At 32.1% G+C, this 16449-nt stretch overlaps 2 protein-coding genes across 2 annotated transcripts in view; both read right to left on the bottom strand.

Annotated features, from left to right (window-relative positions):
- Positions 1 to 8929, bottom strand: part of LOC140449617 (uncharacterized) — a 34402-nt gene extending 25473 nt beyond the window's left edge. The window contains exon 1 of the mRNA XM_072542848.1: positions 8593 to 8929. The gene's annotated coding sequence lies outside the window, so the exon portion shown is untranslated. The remainder of the gene's footprint in view (positions 1 to 8592) is intronic.
- LOC140450446 (uncharacterized) overlaps positions 1 to 16449 on the bottom strand; it is a 78458-nt gene that overhangs the window by 17903 nt on the left and 44106 nt on the right. The window lies entirely within an intron of this gene.

Genomic DNA, 16449 nt, shown 5'->3' on the forward strand with positions numbered 1-16449 from the left:
CGCAGTAGTCGAGAGGCAGGTACACTCATTGAAAAAGCAAAAAACTTTTTACACACAGGAATCATGCGTTTCTGTTTCTGACTATTGAGAAAAAATTTCACAGAAACCGTTCTTGTGTGAGTTGCAGAGACAGGCGTACCACTTCCCCTTCTTCTTTGGGGCTCGAAAGCAGAGATATATTTCATCAAAACAAGATCTTGTTTCTCTTTACCCTCTGCCATGTAGACTGCTTGTCGATTAAGTTTTATATCATCGTAGGATACCGTAGCACAACGAAGATTTTTCGAATTATGGGCACATGGTCTGGTCTTCTGTTTTAGAAACACTAAATGAGGATCACTATCGTTGTACTTCATAATTTTTGAACGCCCTCTCTCACTTGTTTTGATGGATCGTCTTTTTTTAGATCCCACCGATAAATTAGTAACAGTATCCATCTCAAAATAACACGCAAAACACAGAAAACAACGTTGACATACAACGAATTCACAACATCCCGTCTCATCGAACGGAAAAGTACTGATAATCTCATACAGCGTGGCCACGCGTGGCATGGCCTGGCTACGCTACACACTGTCAGTGCGACCCGTGGGTAGTTTTAGAACTAACGAATATTATATTTTGTTTCACGAATCAACATCTAATTCTAGAGGATGCTTTTAAATCCAAACAAAAATAGTAGAGGGATAGATCTGCAGGCCGGAGGATTTATGCAGTTTTGTAAAATAAAAATTAATTTTAATGGTTGGCTAAAGAAGGAGATGTTAAGTTTTGTATAAAAAAAGAGTGAACATGGGGTAAAGGTTTTTGAGTGGATTAATTAAGTTTTGTGGAAGAAACGTGATTTTGAGGCTCCTTTTAAATGGGAAATATTAACTTTTAACACATGAGACTTATACACAAGATCTAAGGCAGATCAAACTCTCGAAATTCAACAAAAAATGTATTTTAGCCGGAAATGGATTTATGCAGTTTTGTAAAAAAGCTCTTCATTTATAAAGTGGGTGCTTCAATGACAAAACCTAGAGATAATTAATTCTTTATTATTATTATTAACATAGGGTTAATAACCGATGTAATAAAGAATAATGAAATAAGACGTATATAAGTATTTTCAGTAATGGCTTTATTGTAAATCAAGTGAATCATAATTATTAACAAAAATCTGTTTTATTTTTATTGTAGTGCTTTATGATATACAATGTATTTGTTTGATTACCTGGTGAATATACAAACAAATCTGATGGTTTGCCAACACGGGAACAGGCAACATACAATTGACCATATGAAAAACATGGGTTTTCTAGATTAATACCACAAACACCTAATGATTGCCCCTGAGATTTATTTATGGTCATAGCAAAAGCAAGTCGCACTGGAAACTGTAGTCGTTTAAATTCAAATGGTACATCAGTCGGAACCATTGGGATGCATGGTATCAAAACGTCTTCTCCTTTATACTTTCCTTTCAGTATGCTTCTATCACGTTGTTCAATAATTTTTTTATCGCTAACCGTGTGCCGTTGCAAAGATGCGGTTGGTATATTTCTCAACATTATAATTACCGATCCAACCTTTAATTGAAGATTGTGAGGTGGTAATCCTGGTAAATCCAGCGAGTGACATCATCTTGGTTAGTAGGCGAATCAACTGATTTATATATCCTCAATTCGCCTGTAATTTGTTCATCTTTTGATCGAGTTAACTGGCAAAAACTTTGAGGAAAGTTAATGCAACCAGTCAAGGTGTCTATAGGAAATTTGCCATTACCAATGTCAATGAGTTGTTTAGAGAATATGTCTCCAGATTGGTCATTTTGCAACTCGACACGCATATTCTTGCTTAAGTGTAATACCTTGACATGTTTCCACAAATTGGAGGACTTTAAACATGCATTGAGTTTATCAGCTAGCGTTGATCGTAGAATCACTGGCAATGTTTGACGATAATCTCCTGCTAATAAAATCATTGCACCACCAAATGAGTTATGATTGCTCTGTAGATCTTACCTGTTACCGTGTTGGAAAACCGTCAGATTTGTTTGTATATTCACCAGGTAATGAAACAAAAAACATTGTATATCATAAAGCACTATAATAAAAATAAAACAGATTTTTGTTAATAATTATTATAATAATAGTAATTATTATAATAATTGATAATATAATAATAATTATTATAATAATTGATTTACAATAAAGCGATTACTGAAAATACTTATACACGTTTTATTTCATTATCCTTTATTCCATCGGTTATTAACCCTATGTTAATAATAATAATAAATAATTAATTATCTATATGTTTTGTCATTGAAGCACCCACTTTATAAATATTTGTCACCTTTAGGTTCCCACTATCTCTTTAGATTATTTTTCAATTAGATTTGAACCTTAAGTTTCCCTCTTAGTTTGAAGCCCTCTGGCAAACATCCCAGTCGGGGTTTTTAGTGGGTCCAAAAGGGTGGCCAAAATTCGTGGAAGCGAAGATACTTAGGTCACCCGAGCTGACCCTCACACACCGCCCTATCATCATGGTGATCAAAGTCCCTATCAAAGTCTTTTGGGTCCGCTATTAATTTAATATAAACTTTATTGAATAGAAATAAAGTTCAAATTGACTTTACATTTAGTTAGAAAATATTTGTATGGGAAAAAGAAAAGTGCTGTTTTAGGGTTTTGCCGGAAATTATTCGAATTTTTCTTGCCGTAAAAACCATCCTTAGACTTCAAGGAACATTTTAAAAAGAGAATTGTTAAGATTGGTCCATGCGTTGTTGAGTTATGCGCTTACCAACACATTTATCGATTCATTTTTATATTACAGATTAGACTTTATTGTATTTATTAATTTGAAAATAGTTTTTGATGTGAGTAAACAACAAATAAATAGCAGAATATTATGAATGGTGTTTATTCTTTTTATAGCATTAAGATAAAATTCGTAGCGTATCCAAGTAATGTACAAAGAAAGCGGAAGTTTATGTCGGTAGAAGAAAAGCAGATTGTCTGTAGAGTGTACGAAAATTTAAAAAATACACTTCTTACAGTGGAAGCCGTAGCCCAGTGTTCATTTTTAACGGGAGTATCCGTGTTGACAATAGAACGCATTGTACGTGAAAAAAAGGTGACTAGGAATGTGCAAGCTCCAAAAGTACATTGTCGTGGTAGAAAAAAAATTGAATTGGACGAGTATTAGAAAAGTTTTGTATGCTCTACTATTCATTCTTTCTTTTTTGAGAATAAAGCGCCAATGCTCGAATCCATTAGGACAAAGGTAATGGAGAATAGTCTCATTCCAAAAATGAGCCAAGAGACGTTAAGGATAATAATAGTCTGTCTTAATAGAGAGAGAAGATATCGACGGCTCCTAAGTATACTGAGTCAACTAACAAATTATGGTTTTTTGCATTTTTTGTTGTTATGGACATAACAATCCATTGCCTATAGACAGGTATATAAAAAAATCGAAAATTTAAAAAAATAGCCGAGATAAAGTGGCGTCAATTGGTATAACTGCAGCTTCATTAATTATTTTACGCCGTATACCGAGCCAAGTACAGTATAGTACCTGTATACGCCGCATCCGGAGGGATTCATACAGGTACTGTGTCTGCTGACTCAGTGTACGATGAACGAGGAGGGTTCGATACGTTATTGGTGTGTTAGTTAGTATTAGTTAGTTATATAGATAGTGTTTAGTTTTAGTAGTAAGTTTAAATAATAAAATGCAGAGTGAAAGGGGTCGAAAAATATTGACTTTACTTAAAAATTATTTTAACAGTATTGATGGAAAACCTAAAAATGTCACCGATATGAACGAAAAACAAAAAAATGTCACCGATATTAACGGAAAACCTGAAAATATCACCGATATCAATGTTCAGATTAAGTTTTCTTAATGTCTTTTTTAAAATTAGGGGAAAAGATGTAAAAGGAAATTTGTAGTACTAGTAGCTACAGAAAGCTCTGAATGAGAAACTAGACGGTGTGGACATCTTAAAACTTTGTGATAGAACTGTTTTAAACTATTTTGTGTAGCCTGTTACTGCCGAACCAAAAAAGAAGTTTATCTCTTTTGTTGAATGGTTCCTATAAATAAAGAAAATTTTTTATTTCCTTTTTTTTTATATGGAACACCTTGGCATTTTTAAATTTAAAATTTTTAATGCGTATTAAAATTAAGGGAAAATTTTTGCAAGCTGATTCTATTATTTTATATTATTTTTCATCATGAAACTGATGTTTTTTTGTTAAAACCGTTACTTAATAGAATCTATTAAAGTTACTTAAACTTAAACGCGAAAATAAAAATATTAATAAAAATTCCACTATATTACTAAAAAAATCTACAATTATTGTTTAACCACTAAAGGTGCATCATCGTCAAGATTATGACAAAAAATTGGCAGATGATTATATACCTGATTTTTATTAATCATTTTTTTAACCAATCACATTATGATACAGTATTGTGTATTTCTCGTAATCCTAACGATCTCGCTTCAATTGTATAACAAATCTAGATTGTTTTATAAATATATTGGAAATTTTTGCATTATTTATAAAAGATTTCATTTTCCAGATCCAGAGTCTCGTTGGCCCGCTGCTGGTGCACATTTCACGCGAGAGGAGCTATCAATACTAGACGATATTGATCTAAATGATCCTGAATCGTTACTAGAAATTTTACCATATAACTCTGATACTTTTCCGGACGATAACGTTCCTGATTACTCACAGATACTGGAAAATCATGACGTCTATCACAATGAAGCTAATGATTGTTTAATAAATTCCTCACCGTTGTCGGTAATAAAACAGACTCCAATTATTGCACATACCTATCACACAATACTCGCAATCTCCAAATAAAGACATTGAAGGCACCTTGTTGCTAGCACCAAGTCATCATAGGCACTTTGTTTCAGGACCAGCAACCTCCAGTAGAGTCTTACGTTGCCATGTTATCAATTCCAATTGTAACTTTAACATCATAGCATATAAAATCCAATAATGTAACTTAAATTTAAATTAATAACATTTAACGGGTTTTTACCCAAATATTTAGTGGCTCAAAACATGTACACCTAAAGACAAATTCACGAGAGGATTTCAGTACAGTGCTTATGAGAAGCGACGTTGCCGCTTAGGCCGCTAGGCACGGTCATAGTCTGCAGGTGTGATACAGGACCGCGTTGGCCCTCCTGTACGATAACATTAAATCATGCAATCCTATTAGAAGTAAATGTAACATTATTTACAACTTCAAGATTTCGCAAATTACACAAAATTTAATAAAACTATTTTCTTTGAAATCTTTTTTACTAAATTATACAGGGTGTAACAAAAGAACGGAGTCTACTAGGGAAACTGCTACAAAAAAAAATCGTAGCTCGTAGTGGCTACAAATTTAAATTGTTAATTTATATACAGGATATATACCAACTTGGATCAATTATTACTATTAACAGTCTCAACAATTATTACAAAGAAAAGTGTGTATACACCAAAGAATAAAATTACGCTAATAAAAGAATAAAAATTTATGTAGCCTAAACGCTACCTAATGAATAAAGATAAGACTTACAATAACAGTGTCTGGTCTCTACTCCATTTCGAAAAAATCGTCCTCACTGGAACTGCCGGTGTTGGCTGTGATAATCACCGGTAGGATATCTTCTTGTAGGTTGTCAGCTATCCACATTTCTTTTTCAATTCTGATGACATGCTGTATATAATTTTGCCACTGTTCAGCAGAGACATTGGCAAACGCTTCATGGATGAGTTGTTGCACAGGATCTTTTTTACAGTCAGTGTTTCAGGCTGCAACGTAATGCTTAACTTGGCTCCACACCATCTCTATTGGATTAAGCTCACAGTGATAGGGAGGCAATCATAATACTTCTACAGCTTCTTGGGAAATTTTGTTTGCATGACTGATATGGAGCATTATCCATTACTACCACATTTTTTTCTCATTTTGGGAGGTTTGCGATTAGTTTATTTTCAAACCAGTCTTCAAAAGACTCGCCGTTCGTTTCGTCATGGTAGTCGCCGCAATCTTTTTTTGCTAAAAATACACATAATTTGGTAGAAAACCTCTATCAGATCCAACATGTAACAAGACAAATCTCGCACCTCTTTGTTTTGGATCATTTAGACCAGTAGTCAAGCCTTTTAAAAATGCATCCTTATAACTGGTTATGGTTGAATCCATCCATACCTTATTTACTGTATGTCCGATATTTACCCAACTTTCATCCAAATAGAAAATATTGTATCCTTGATTTCGATAATTCTGTATTTTTCTAAGAAATTTATGCCTCCAATTGACGTTCCATCATTACTGCTTTTTTTCCTCTTTTTTTCATAAACAAACCCCATCTCTCGCAATAGTCGATATAGAGTACTTTTGGAAAATTTAGGCAAATGTTCGTGTAAACTAACGGCATCCAGGATAGCTTTGATTGTGGGAGGTATGTTCTTTAAGAAAAATTCCATGTGAACAAGTCTTCTCAATTGGCTCCTGATATTCTCATCGTAGGTAAACTCCCGATTGGTTTCCTTCTTGGTCCGTTTACGTGGGTTTTTCAGAATTTTGGGTAAGTCTCCATTATGATCCAATCCTTCCTGACGAATTTTCCAGACTGTCCTATCGCTAACACCCAGCGCTGTACTTGTTGTAGAAACAATTTGTGTTGGAGTCAGATAGGAATTTGTTTTTGTTGTATATATCAACATATTCAAAATAATTTGTCGCGCATATAAATCTAAGATTTGTCCTTGTTTGAAACTTTTCACCTCTAAATCCTCCATGTTTTTGAGACAATAGGTACATTAAAAAAGTTTAAAAATAAATTGCACATATTTTTTGACAAGTTAACGTACCTTCTCGAATGCACACACAAAACAGTTAAACGTTAAACTGCAAAACTGCTATAGATATACGCACTCGTATAACAATTAGTAGATACTATTATCAGGAAAATTCTAAATGGGTATTTAATTACAACAATACCGAAATTTCTACACGGTTAAACCATTTCTACAAACGCCCATTAGTCAGTAAGCTATTCTACAAATTCTACGACTTTCACTTCGGAGGTCATTATCGAAATTCAAAATATTAATCAATTACAAAAATTTTATTGTTAGTAAAAAAATTCTTTTAATAATTAAATTTATTCTGACTCATTCATATGGGCAAAGCAGACACATTAAACATTTAAAAGTAGAAGACATCAAAATGATATTGCCAATATTTATGAGTTGCAAGGATTTTATTGAAAGATAGTTCATTACATTATATGAAATCAATTTTAACTTAAAAATATAAGTCACAAAAATCATAGCATGTGATTAGTGTTTTAGGTTAAATCTTCGTATTTTGTGCTAAGGTAAGGATATATCTTTGACTTATCTACTAATCGTGGCATTTTCTTTCTATTCATTTCAATTCTATTCAAAAGTTCTCCAAACATCCATTTCCGTAAATATGACAATAAGAGATGTAAGAAATTTTTTATTCGTCAAATACTACAGTGCTCAACAATTGATAAGGATCGAAGTAATATTTTACTCCAGAAATAGCCGAAGTTTGTAAAAATTTAATATAATTAAAGTAATATTAATACCCCGACTTTATTATCAATTTTAAACGAAATAAAATAAATTTTGCCATTATGGCCACTTTTTATTAGGGTCAGCAAAAAGTTGAATATTAAAGTCGTCTATTTTCATTTATTCTATTCAAGTCATCATACTAGGATCTCAACAAACTTTTAAAATATTTGAAATCATAATTATGATCATTATCAATTGTTGAGCACTATATTACGACGACGTCCGAATATTTTCTGAAACAGTCATTAGGGCGAATCAGTGAATGTTAGTGCAAAATTGCAAGTGCTCCGTGTGTAAGGGAGTGTTAAGTTCGAAGCCGGCTCTGCCACGTTGAGGCCGACGATGAACTAGCAACGCTGCAGCGTTTTCTTCCATTTGATTAACATTGTCCGTAAGAGCCAACGCTGAAATCTACTGGTGAATCCGAGTGTAGACACACTGATGATGGAATATAGATTCCAAAAACTTTTTGTGATTGTGATATAGCCCGATTGGGTGTTTTAATTATATAGGTAGCTTTTATAAAAGATTTTAAATGAAAAATTTTTGTGATACATGGTATCCAGCCAGCGACAGGAACTTAGTTTCCTTGTGGAATTCAAAAAGAATTTATATTACATTCTATTACCTAGCAAGCGGTGAAGACGAAAGCACTGCAATTGTTAAAATACCAGTCTGCAAAACAATGTTTTTGAGAACTCTCTCGATAAGTTTTAATTTTGTTTACACCGCATTAGAAAAAATAGAAAAAGGAGAAGGATTTGTTGAAATTTATCAACGTGGAATGCACAGCAGTCATCCAAAAATAATTACAGATGATATGCTAAAAAGCTATAAAAGCTAAAGCTAAAGATAAAGAATCAGCGGAGCAGGATGGACACATCCTTTCAGCAGCTTATGATCTCTAGAAATGCTTAAACGTGCCTCATGGAAACGTAAGTACCTTTTACTATAAGAGAAAACTTACTTTATACAACTTTACTGTATTTGATCTGGCATCACGACAGAGTCACTGCTTCTCATGGCACCAGCAAACAGCGAAAAGAGGAGCGAATGAGATTGCTAGCTGTATATATAAATTGATAGAAGATACAGTAGGTGCAGGTATCAAAGATTATCGATTCTGGTCCGATAACTGTGGAGGTCACAACAAGAACAGGATCGTTTTCTTAATGTATTATGATAGTTTGCTCTAGGTTTAACATCGACATCAGGCATCGCTTTTTGATACGTGGTCATACTCAAAATGAAGGTGACAGTATGAAAAATATTATATACTCCTGACCAATAGTGCACGGCTTTCAGATTTGCTAAAACAGATGATAAGCCGTACAAACTCACAGAGATATCACAAGATTTAATTAAAAACTTTAAAGCAGAACTGAAAGGAATTAATAACTGGACAACTACAGGTGATGGATCTAAAATGCAATGGCATATAGTATACCAAGTAAAACTTGAAGCTGGAAATCTTTTTAATATTTTATTTAAAACAAGTTATCAAGATAATACTTACAAATGGATAGATTGCGTGAACAACACTACAGCTACACGAAGAAGAAAAGAGTTTAATTTTGATGTTAATGACATAAAAACCTGTTACGACAAACCCATTCCCATTGACAAAAATAAACATAAAGATCTATTTGATCTTTGTAAAAATTTGGTAATTCCTAAAGAATACGATTTATTTTTTAACCATTTATTAGTAACAAATTCTAACAGAGAGGAAAGTGATGAAGACTAATTAAGTTCTGAGGTTGATGCTTTGTAGATATTACAATGTTTATCTTATGCTAAAGAATTATTTTTAATTTTTTTTATTATATCAACTTGTTGCAATAAACCATGTTCCTACTTAACCTAAAAATAATAAAATTAGTTTAGGTTCCTTTTTTTGTTAAAAAATTTTGGACTTCTATTGTTTATTGTAAAGAAATGTTGTAATAAACTTTTAACTTAAATTAAAATTAAAGGCAAATATCGAGCACAATTTTAATAATCAAATCTTGCCCAAGTACTTTCGCTTTCTACAGCATAATCAGGGACATTTCGTCAAATTTGGGCTATCCAGTAAGCGCAGAATGTAATAAACATGAAATTCAAACATACATTGTACATAACACTACACTAGAACAAGGACAAACAGTTTAAAATTATTTAAAAAATATTCTACGCTACATTCTTGTCGGCAACAGGCAGTAGCGCACCGAGAATTTGTCCCTGGGGGAGGGGGGGGGGTTTAACCCCCAAACCCCCCCCTCGGTGCGCCACTGGCAACAGGAGAGAGAATGGTACCATTTCTCAATACTGTCAATACAGCAATCAAGCCAGCTAAACACATGTTTTGAGCATATATTGGTCCTATTTGATTGAATGTGTTAAGTATGTTTTGTCTCTCTTGAGCAGTAGTGTTTTCAAACCACTTTAATCTTTTACACTTACAATCATCTGTTAACTCGTGAGGCTGCAACCTCAAATTGTTCATTACAACTGCAGTTCGGCCAATTTTTTTTTTCGTTTCTTGGTTATTTTTTAACAGATCACAGAAATACTCTTCACTGGAACTCATCTCGACATAAACTACTGCGAAAAGAACCGAACATGGAAGATTGTCATGCCCGGTTAACCGTCATTGCTAGGCAAGTACAGTATTGTGCGAATTAATGTGAACAGTATAACAACACACAATACAATAGAGAGATATTGTTCAAAACATGTGCTTTGTGTTTTATATCATTATGTTTTGTTGTATCTCAGGTTATGTGCAAGTTGGTGTTATTTTCATTGATTTAACTGTGCAATCAGGCTTAACTTTTTAATATGGATATCACTCCTAGGAAAAGAGAAAGGATCATAACACTTACTGAGCATACACCAATGAGTCAAAGGGACATTGCAAAGGAGTGTTGTGTAAGCTTGGGTGCAGTAAACAAAATAATTAAACAAAAAAAGGGAACAGGGTCAGTTGAAGTGCAGTGGAAAGGAAAATGTGGAAGAAAACGGAAGACTACTCGTCGAGATGAAGCCTTTCTTTTGCGCGATAGCAACCTTCATCCCAGAAAAACAAGTTATGACCTCCTGCAAGATTTAGAAAAGGCTGGAATAAAAATTCACGACTCAACAGTATGCAGACACCTCTTAGAAGGAGAGAGAAGAGCCGTGAGACCGCAGAAGAAACAACTTCTGACAGCGTCTATGATGAAAAAAAGAAAAAATTGGGCAATAAAATACGCTCATTTGAGTGCAGGAGATTGGAGAAAAGTGTTATTTTCTGATTAGACCCACTTCCTAGTGCAGGGCCAGCGATCAAAATTCGTACGAAAAGCAACCAATGAGTCACTTTCAGCTAGCCATATTAACCAAACAGTTAAACATCCCACCAAAAAAATGTTCTGGTGCTGTTTTTCATACTCAGAAACTGACACTCTTATTCCTATTGAAGATATGATGAACAGTGAAAAGTACAAAGCCATGCTAGGGCAATGCGTAGCTATAGAGCTTGACAAAGTACACACCGAAGGGGACTGCAATTTTTCAACAAGATTCAGCTCCGTGCCATGTATCAAAGGTTATGATGAAATACTTCAAATATAATAATATTGCCCTTCTTTATTGGCCTGGAAATTCACCTGACCTTAATCCTATTGAAAATTTGTGGGCAATATGTAAGGCTAAACTGCAAAAATGTGACTGTACTACAAAAACAAAAATGGTGGAAGCAGTGATTAAGGTGTGGTTTAGAGATGACGCAATCACAAACAATTGCAAAAAACTTGTGAATTCCATGCCTAGAAGATTCCAGGAAGTCATAAAAGTAAAAGGTGGACATATTAAATACTAATTAATGAAAAAATCTTATGTAAATGTACCTAAATTTACCTTTGGCCTAAATAAACCATATTTACAAATTAATTCTGTTTGTTCACATTAATTCGCACATTACTGTAGTTGAACTACGTTGGTTGTTTACCAGTACCATGTGGGCATTTGTTTTTAATCAGTATGGATATTTTCTAATATTTTGTTATTTGGACGCCTTTTGTGTTATTCATATACAACATGTGTTTGGGACCGGATATTGTCAACATAATAAATTGATTACCAGAAATTCTTATAAAATGGACATCATTTGTTTTTTCCTCTTACCGTTCATATATAATTTGTATAAGAGAAAGTTTTCACAAGCAATTAAATTAAAACTTTAATTATAGAGCCATATATCCTTTTACTATAGACCCAACCATTGGCAATTAAATATGAACTTAATTAGCGGGTTCTATAAAAATATTCAAGAGTTAAACTATATCTAGAGCTTTTTGGTGGAGACTCTGCAGACTTATTCACTCTTAATAAATAAATTGCTTTTTAGCACATACACCATAGAATTCTCTTTTACAATTTAAAATTTTTTTGGAGTTTCTCTCCCAGTGATCGACTTTAAATTAATTTTATTTATATTTTATAAGAAGAGAGTTGTTCCTTCTCATTATAATTTACTTCAGTTGTTTGTCGATTTTACTTTATTATTTTAGATTGATATCAGTAGTTCTTAAAGTTTGGGTAAATTAAAGTTTCGAGAAATCTATTAAAAGATTAAGATGTTTATCAGTTTTACATATTTCTGGGGAAAATTTGTAGATAATAATCCGTCTTTAGAAATTAGGTAGTTTTAACATTTACAGTTAGTCGAATCAAGCGGTTCATTGTTCTTGTGCCCGCTACGTATTTATGTTTTTCTGAGAAGGACAATACATGCTTTCCAAAGATAACATTTTATAGTTTTTAGAAACGACCTCCTCTCCACTAGGGGCTTCTGTTAGACGCTTTGTAATGTATTTTTAGGAGTATCATTCGAAACTCAGTTCTGTACACACATTTGGCTTATTCAATAAAAATTCTATCAAAATTGTCATCGTATATTATTTTAATTTGATAAAATAGTATTTTATAGCAAATATTTCTCACGGTAAACTAATCATGAGCCGAACAAGAGTTTTAATTATATTATTTGTAGATTTGTACACAATTAAATTAAAAATTTGAATGACAATATTTTTTCTAAAAAGATTCAGCTATTAAAAGTTAAAATCATATTTTATTTTCTACAAAAAAAAAATATGATGCATGAGTAAAACTTAATCGATAATTTTATAAAATACAAAAATTTAAGACTAAGCATTCTATGCACACAGCCACTCAGCATCTCTATATGACAATATCCTAAACTTGCATTTGTTGCTTCACTCTTTCATATTTTAGAAGCAGTAATAGCATTCACATAAACACTACCTATTGGTAAGTAACCGAAATAAAATCTAGTTCCCGAATTGTTCCACAACAGCCTTGATTAAAAAATGATACTGAAGTGTGCTTCTCTATGCCACTATATTCGTTGAATTGCCTTTCGTATGGTGACAGATTACACAGAAAATTCTTCATCTATATATCTATAACCTGTCTCGTTTTGATTAGAATCTTGCCATACTCTATAATTTTGACTTTCATAGAAACAATGTGAGTTCAACATAATGAGGAACAAAGATTATGGCATGAACTGACTTTAACTCTTAAGAAGGTATCGAGAAGACAATGAAAGATCAAGATGGTAAAAAATTTTCACACCAACAAAAAAATTTATCATTTTTATCTTGATCCTTCTCGAAAATGCCCAGTATTAAGGATGAAAAGAAATATTTTTATTAGTCAGCAATATCATAGGAGCTTAAATGTACATAACTATTCTTTACTTACCATCATCTTGTTCTATTTCAGCTTTTATAGGACATTTCTTAACATCTAAATAATCAAATGTATCATTTGCACTTTCCCTTTTAGGTTCCTCCTTAATGTCAATTGTAAAGGTATCCTGTAGAACTTCATTATCTATTTCTCTTTTGTAAGTTGTCTCACCAACTTCTTGTTTTATTTCAGTTTGATTAAACATGAGTTTATATATTTCAGTAATGTTTATCTTCTATTTTAAACAATGATAAATATGAATATAGACAAATTTTAACAAACACTGTAAACGGGCAATAATTTGTTTAGGGCATCCAATATAATATAACCATAGTATATATTTCTTTTTATGTACTATGAATATAACCAATAACCAAACTTTTATATGACATTTCATTTAACGTACACTTAAATGGTGTCAGAGTTGCCAAGTCTCCAGTTTTTCATACTCTCACATAATATTATAGAAATGCATTGAAATTACTTATAAAAATTCATAGATTTTAATTAAATTAAAGATAATAATTAAATGCATATACAATAAAATTGATTAAAATAATATAAAAAATTAATAGTATTAATAAAATTACTGTATATAATAGAAATGCATTAAAATTATATAATTCATAGATTTTCGTTAAATTAATAGTTATTTAACCAACAAGTGTATTAATAAGGGCGATTAACAATTGAGATATATTAACGCGCGAGCGAAGCGAGTGCGTTAATGTTCGAGATTGTTAATCGCCATTTTAATTCACGAGTTCGTTACAAAACTTTTCCGTCGACCATACTTTTCAGAAATAAAAATATCTTAGTTTAAATTTTTAATGGACCGTGGAAGTGATGACGTAGATTTTATTGACATCTGTCAGTTTCACTTTCCAAACAAACCTTGTTTAGTGTGGATAATTTGTATTTTTCGTTATTTTTTCATTTTTTTTTTACAGAATCTTTCCGCTTTTTGCAATATCTAAGTATTCTAATAGTTACTACAACAATTCTACAAGGTTGTGTAAATAATAAAGCATGTTGTTTTATAAAAATAGCAATAAAATGCATGTATCTATAAAGTAAGGTTAGAATGTCTTTAATTTAAACTTTTAAACTATATTTCATACAAATAGAACACTGAATTATGATGGTATTATCGTAAAAACACTATACTTAAAAGAAAAAGCAGCAGAGGAAGCAAAATGTTAACTTTATAGAAATTAAAAAGTCTTGAGATTGGACATTTCATTTTTTGTTTGGAACGTAATTGACAGTTGTGACGTCACACTTCCACTGTCCATTACTTAACGATAAATAATGACATACAGCAGCTACTTCATTGTGGGAATGAGCTACAATTTTTTAGTGGGAATATAAATAGGTATGTTTGGTTGCCTACACCACAGATAACTGCCAATCACAGAGCATTAAATGTGGTTAAATTAATTTTTCCGTCGACCATCCATTTATGATTAATTTTAACACCCTCAAAATCATTGATTAATGACCCCTATTAATGAACGATTTTATTATAGGCAACACAACATACATTGCTTGTATAATAATTTCACATTAAAATGGGTTTTCGCCTATGCAATTTCATATATGTGTTGTTAAACTACCCTTTGTTGAAAATGGTTTGGTGCAAATTCTACATTCAAACGGTTTTTCACCACTATGCACTGTCACATGTGCTTTTAAACTAGCCTTTGTTGAAAATTGTTTGTTGCAAATTCCACATTTAAATGGTTTTTCACCCGTATGCACTGTCATATGCGATCTTAAAACTTGTTTTGTTGAAACTTGTTTCGTACAAATTTCACACTCAAATGGTTTTTCACCACTATGAACTCTCATAAGCGATTTTAAGTATAATTTCATTGAAAACTGTTTATTGCAAATTTCACATTTAAATGGTTTTTCACCAGTATGCAATTTCACATGTGGTGTTAAACTAACCTTTTTTAAAAACTCTTTGGAGCAAATTCCACATTTAAACGGTTTTTCACCAGTATGCACTCTCATATGGAATTTTAAGATTTGTTTCCTTGAAAACTGTTTGGTGCAAATTTCACATTCAAATGGTTTTTCACCAGTATGCATTCTCATATGTAATTTTAAAAGTATCTTTGTCGAAAACCGTTTGGTACAAATTTCACATTCAAATGGTTTTTCACCAGTATGCACCCTCATATGCGATTTTAAATATAGTTTTATTGAAAACTGTTTATTACAAATTTCACATTCAAATGGTTTTTCGCCAGTATGCACTCTCATATGCGATTTTAAATATAGTTTTATTGAAAACTGTTTATTACAAATTTCACATTCAAATGGTTTTTCGCCAGTATGCAACTTCATATGTATTGTTAGACTACTCTTTGTTGAAAATTGTTTGGTGTAAATTTCACATTCAAATGGTTTTTCGCCAGTGTGCAATTTCATATGTATGTTATATTGTTAAATTACCCTTTGTTAAAAACTGTTTGGTGCAAATTTCACATTCAAATGGTTTTTCACCAGTATGCATTCTCATATGTAATTTTAAAAGTTTCTTTGTCGAAAACGGTTTGGTACAAATTTCACATTCAAATGGTTTTTCATCAGTATGCACTCTGATATGCGATTTTAAATATAGTTTTATTGAAAACTGTTTATTACAAATTTCACATTCAAATGGTTTTTCGCCAGTATGCACTCTCATATGCGATTTTAAATATAGTTTTATTGAAAACTGTTTATTACAAATTTCACATTTAAATGGTTTTTCGCCAGTATGCAACTTCATATGTATTGTTAGACTACTCTTTGTTGAAAATTGTTTGGTGTAAATATCACATTCAAATGGTTTTTCACTAGTATGCACTCTCATATGTGATTTTAAAATATACTTTGTTGAAAATTGTTTGGTGCAAATTCCACATTCAAATGGTTTTTCACCAGTATACCCTGTCATATGTGATTTTAAACTAAACTTTGCATGAATCAAACATTTTCTAGAATGTACTATGCCGGTACAGTAAGAATTCTCAGTCTCATAAGCATAATGGCTCTTCCACATTATTTAGTTTGTTAACATACACTTTAT

Source organism: Diabrotica undecimpunctata, chromosome 9, assembly GCF_040954645.1.
Source record: "Diabrotica undecimpunctata isolate CICGRU chromosome 9, icDiaUnde3, whole genome shotgun sequence".
NCBI classification, from domain to species: Eukaryota; Metazoa; Arthropoda; class Insecta; order Coleoptera; family Chrysomelidae; genus Diabrotica; species Diabrotica undecimpunctata.